Source organism: Pyxicephalus adspersus, chromosome 1 (assembly GCF_032062135.1).
Source record: "Pyxicephalus adspersus chromosome 1, UCB_Pads_2.0, whole genome shotgun sequence".
In the NCBI taxonomy this organism is placed as follows: domain Eukaryota; kingdom Metazoa; phylum Chordata; class Amphibia; order Anura; family Pyxicephalidae; genus Pyxicephalus; species Pyxicephalus adspersus.
In genome coordinates, this window is record NC_092858.1 from 32,620,472 (window position 1) to 32,626,471 (window position 6,000).

Consider the following 6,000-nt stretch of genomic DNA (forward strand, 5'->3'; position numbering starts at 1 on the left):
TATTGTAAACTGTAAACAACACATAACTCATATGATCATGAGTGCAGACTCTATGGTGTGTACCTGTATATGGTATTCTCATTGTAAACTGTGGTAAATACAGAGACATTCTAGTAAACTGTGGTAAAAAGTGAAAAAAATTATCAACAATAGCAGCACTGAGAAGCCACTAACAGGGATGACAAAAGCAGCCATCACTGTCAGCAGATAAGAGCCTCAAGTCTCTTTTAAGCCGGCACTCAAGTTGTCAAAGCCATTGAGTGAATTTGAATCTGAACTTTAATTTAGTATCCCTATGCTAAAATCCACAACAATTTTGTCCAAAATCAATTTGCACCATACCTGCAAATGTAAACCTTTTCTTCATTCATAAATTCCACTTCAAAAAAATAATCAAGGACCCTTACTGGCTGAAAATGGGGGAAACATGAGGGAAACATTTGTAACAGGTAATTAGCAAATCATTCGCAGAGCATGCTTGGTTCCCCACTGAAGTTTGGTCACAGATTTAGCAATTTTGGTCACAGTACTATGCTTAGTGGCTTAGCAACAAACTTGAAAAAATAGAGGCAGGTTGTAAATATTAGACAATTATGTCTATAATTTACCATTGATTTAGGGGAAAAAATTTAATTTCTTTTTAACTTTTTTGAGGCAAGTTCTGGTCAGCAATTAAAATTTGCAAAATTACAAACATTTACCTAGTTTTTAGTGCCTTTTGATATAGCAGCCTTTGATACCTCTTGCTATTTACCAAAAAAGCCAGTTTGCTACAAAAAAACTTCTGTCCTACTCTAAAAAAATACAGATGTTTCAGTCTTTGATGCCTCTTGCTATTTACCAAAGAAAATCGTTTTGTTAAAAAAATTTTCTGTCCTACTATATAAAAAATACAGATATTTCAGTCTTTGATGCCTCTTGCTATTTACCAAAGGAACGAGTTTGGAACAGAAAAATTTCTGTCCTACTAATAAAAAAATACAGAGATTTCAGTGTTTGATATCTGTTTCTATTTACCAAAGAAACTGTTTGGTACAGGTGCATTTTTGTCCGAATAAGTAAAAGATGAGCGGTAGACGCAGGGGAACGTGTGGCATTGGGCAACTTGCCGAATCTGGCAGGGAGCATACTCCCCGGGAGTCTGCCACCGCAGGACAGCAGCAGCAGCAAACTGTTGAAGGCAGCAGCACAAGTTGTCAAACAGGCCTGGGATGTGTGTGGCGCACAAGTACGCGGTAGATGTATTGAGAGGGTGGAATAAAATCATACAGCCACATCATGTGGAGAGTTTTGTGGACTGGGTCTCAGGAGCCTCAAGTTCAGCAGGCTCTTATTCTGCAGCAGGCTCTTCTTCTGCAGCAGCAGCATCAGCAGCAACCAGCACAGCCGTGACAGGAGCAAAGACAGGAGTTAGCGTGGCTAACCGATGACTCTCCCTTGTTGTTTGAGGAATAGCCTGGATCTGACTCTGAATTTAAGAGCAGGAGGCAGACTTTGAGACCCTTGGAGAGTATGGACAGCACTTGCTGGGCGAGGGTTCTGGATCAGTGGCTGCATTTGCAGATGTTGGCTTAGAGGAAAATGAGGATGATGATGACCATGATGTCACCTTGGAACCACCGGTGCATGTGAGGGCTAGCAGCAGTTGCAAACAGACGTAGAGGAAAGGCAGCAGCAGCAAAAGACTGGGGATGGACGGGGCCACCAATCTGCCTAATGTGAGTCCCAAAGCAGTAACAGAGGAGTGGGAACAAGCAAGGGAACAGTCAGAGACAATGTGAGCGTGGGGGAGGTGGAACTGGAGCAAACGCAGGGCACCCAGCAGACGCAGAGGCAGGCAAACCTCTCAAGTGCAGTCCTTTTTCACGCTGAAAGATGATGACAGGTATGTAGCAATCTGCATACTGTGGCACATCAGCATAGGACAGGCCGGATCACATTTGGGTACAACATCCCTGCTTTCTCACATGCGCAAGGACCACAAACCAAAGTGGGAGCAGTACTTGCGTTCTCTTTAAGGAGGTGCAACCATGTCATCCTCTCTTCTTCCATTGACTCCTTTGACTCCTTCTCCACCTCCAACTGTCATTGCTACTACGTCTAAAGAGGTTGGTGCCAGTTCACATCTAGAAAAACTATTGGCCTTACAGCTACTGCCGTACAGCATTGTAAACTCTGCTCCCTTCCGTGACCTGATGGCCTGTGCCGAGCGGCAGTGAAATATACCAAGCAGTCATTAATTCTCCCACACAGCTGTTCCCAGTTTACATGCACATGTAATTGAAAACCTCCCCCGTGCATTGGCATTCTTGGTGTCTAGCCAAAACCACATCACCATGGACAGCTGGACAACCAGGCAAAGAGTGGGATGCTACCTGACCTTCACCGCTCACTGGGTGGCCTTGCATAGCTCAGTGGATTATAGACTGCAAGAGGCATTACAGCACCTGGTACCCCCACCGAGGGGTGTGGTGGGAAAGCATGGGCAACCCCAGTCCCCTCCCTCCTCCTCCTCCTGCATTCCTGCAACCCCTCTCTTTTAGACACTCCTCCTGAAAGGCCAGCAGCGGAGGGCACTGTGGTTAAGCGGCCACTACTGCTCCCTCAAGGCACAAGCATTGCCAGGCAGTGCTAAAACTGGTGTCCTTGGGGGAGAAAAGTCACACTGCCAGAGAACTCTTGTCCACTTTGCACAGAGAGGATGAAGCTTGGCTGACGCCCTACCGGCTCACATCAGGCAACAAAGTGTGCGACAACGGGGCCAACCTTGTGGCCGTTCTGCACATGGACCACAAGACATGCATCCCGCTTTGCGCACGTACTGAACATGGTGGTGCAGAAGTTCTTCCGAACGTACCCAGGACTGCAGGACTTACTGAGACAGGCTCGCCCTATCAGCAGCCATGTACGCCGATCCCCTTCTGCTGCGGCGGCGCTCAGCAAGATCCAGTGCCGACAGAGGCTGCCACCACATAGACTCATTTGTGACACTGTGACTAGATGGAACTACACCCTGCACATGCTCCAGCGTCTGTGTGAGCAAAAGCTAGCCATTACTTGGTCAGCATGGAGGCAGCAGGGCCTTTGGTACAGCCACACAACTGAACTATTTTACCAGTGACCAGTGGCTGCAGATGGAGACGCTGTGCAAGGTACTGGCCCCTTTGAGCAGGCCACAAGTGTTGTGAGCGATCAGGCTGGAACGATGTCATACCCATCATCTCTCATCTTTCTGCTAGATGATACCATGTGGCCTGATGGAAAGTGGCGATGGGAGAGGAGGGGAAGAAATGGGGGAGGAGGAAGAGGGTGACATTACACTCCATAGCGCACAGCCTGCATCAGGAGGAGCAAGAAGGGACACTGGCCAGCATCAGGTTTTTCAAGAGAAGGAGGAGGAGGAAGATGATTATGATGATGATGATGAGGGAGACCATGTTGGGGCTGTTGGACAGGACCCGTCCAACCCATATTTGTGCTGTCACGCCCCTAGCATTGTGCGTGCGATGGAACAACAAGAACTGCTGCAGCTTTAAGAGGAGGAGGTGGGTGATGAAGAGGAAGATGTTTTGGTGCCTGCTGAGGGAAAGGTGACCCGCCTCCACCGCACCTCTCTGTAGCTGCGGCAGCAGCAGTAGTCGCAGCAGGCCGCACACATCCAAAAGTCTAGGCCAAGGCCGGGGGGATTTTCTGGATGCCTGGAGAAACCTGATGCGGCCTCATCAAACAAGTGAAGTGCAGGGGCATAACCATCGAGAACGGATGAAGCGCATGGTGCATGATTATATTGGCTCTTTTCTGGCTGGTGGCGGCGTTGATGACAGCAGTAATGAGGAGGATGCCTGTCCTGACATTAGTGATGCCATTAATTTTTGGGTCAACAGACTTGAAATCTGCCCACAGTTGGCAGAGTATTCCATCAAGCTTCTTTCGTGCCCGGCATCCAGTGTTCCGTTCAGTGCCTTCAATGGCCACGGACAACCGATTACGTCTGTTGCCAGAAAATGTTAATCGACTCACCTTTTTGAAAATGAACGAAAGGTGGGTTATTAACAACTATCATATCCCCACCGCAGATGTCACTGATTGACTGACACAAGTACTCACTGGCCATCCAAGATGCCTCTGTGAACCAACACTGCTCCTGTGCTGAGTCTGTGGCTGCCTATCACCAACACCCTGTCAGCTGAGCCTGCCTCGGTTGAATTTTTCTTCTAGTTATGGCAATGTCCAGGTGTGGAATTCATGCTTGCCATTGTGCCAGCTAGCAATATACTTTATATTTCTGTTGCTTCCGGGAGACTGACAAACTGCAGATGAAAACCCCTAGTACTGTCACACTGATAGGTACCATTTGCCTTTGCCTGATTTTTCTGGTCTGGCCCTTCACAAATTTCAGATATTTGTATTACACACTTCTGGGTGGCATTGACAATGGACTACACCCAGCTCTAGATGCCAGTTACCAATGCATTCCCTGCTCCGTCTCAGGGCCCCCCGCCTCCTCCTCTTGTTGCTGCTGCCTGTCAGTTCTCCATTCAATAAAATTGTAGTACACACTTCTGGGTGGGTGGCATTGTCAAAGCACTACACCCAGCTCTAGATGCCAGTTACCAATGCAGTCCAAGCTCCTTCTCAGGGCCCACCACCTCCTTCTCCTGTTGCTGCTGCTGATGCTTGTCAGTACTCCATTCACTAAAATTGTACACTTCTGGGTGGCATTGACGATGCACTATACCCAGCTCTAGATGCCAGTTACCAATGCAGTCCACGCTCCGTGTGAGGACTGGCGATAGCTTACCAGAGGCCACACTGCAACTGCTCTCGCTGACCCACGCTCCGTCTCAGGTCCTCCATCCTTTTGCCTAATGTCACCGCGCTACTTATCCAAAACATTATGGGTGGCATTCCTAGCACATCATCCAGGTCATGATGCCAGCTAGCAATTATTATTCTTATTAAACAGGATTTATATAGTGTAAACAAATTATGCAGCTATATAAATTAAATAGGGGTGCGTACATTAAAAAGCAATGCATTCTTCTGCTGTTTTGACAGCAGAGACTGTTGCTAGTGGGTTGAGTTCACTCTTTCTCAATGTCCTAATGTTTATGCTGCCTTCTGGACACTGTCCACGATGCAAAAATCCTATTTGTCTGCTGTCACTTTGCCGCCATTTTCTGGAAAACTACAAGGTCTTTTGGAACTTTTGTATTTGTCTCTTGTTGCCACTGTTCTCCTAAGCATACCTAGCAAATTTGGTGGTTGTAACATTTATAGGGGCTTTGCTATTAATGTTTAAAGTCAGCCCATTGACTTTAATGGAATTCGCGAAATCGGTTTGCCGAAATTTCCTGGACCCATTGGAAATTCTGTGAAATTTCCGCGAGACTGTCAGAGGCCTTCTCACTCATTCCTACTTACTACTTCAACAGAATAACTACTGCAGCTGTTTCTGCTATTGTGCATATGCCAGCTATTTGGATATTTTGGGCTGACAATGTATGGCAAAAACAAAACAAACAAAACAAAAAAAAAATTTGCACACTAATATTCATGCACATTAGGCTTCACTATACTTGTGCATGAGGGTAACATTCTAAATGAATTACATTGCAATGCACTTCAGAGAGACATATGTTACTGTTGTGATACAGTACACATTACCGCATTGTAAAGGTCTGAAAAAGGTATATAAGCTAATTAAAGGTTTAAATATCCTAATTGAAATGATTTCCCTCCTAATGCTTACTAAGCCCCCTTGCACTAACTTGCACTACACCATCTCAGAAGGTGCTCAATCACAGAAGCCACCATGAAGGCCTATAACTAGACAGCTTTAGCTGGGCCCTATGAAGAACCCAGTACTCCTGGCACTTTGCACTCTGACAGTACATTTCCCTGCACCCTACCACTGAACCCCAAATTGTGAACCTCCCTGCCTCTCAGAAAACCTGACACTGTACCCTAACACTGCAGACACTGCACCTTTCTGTCATC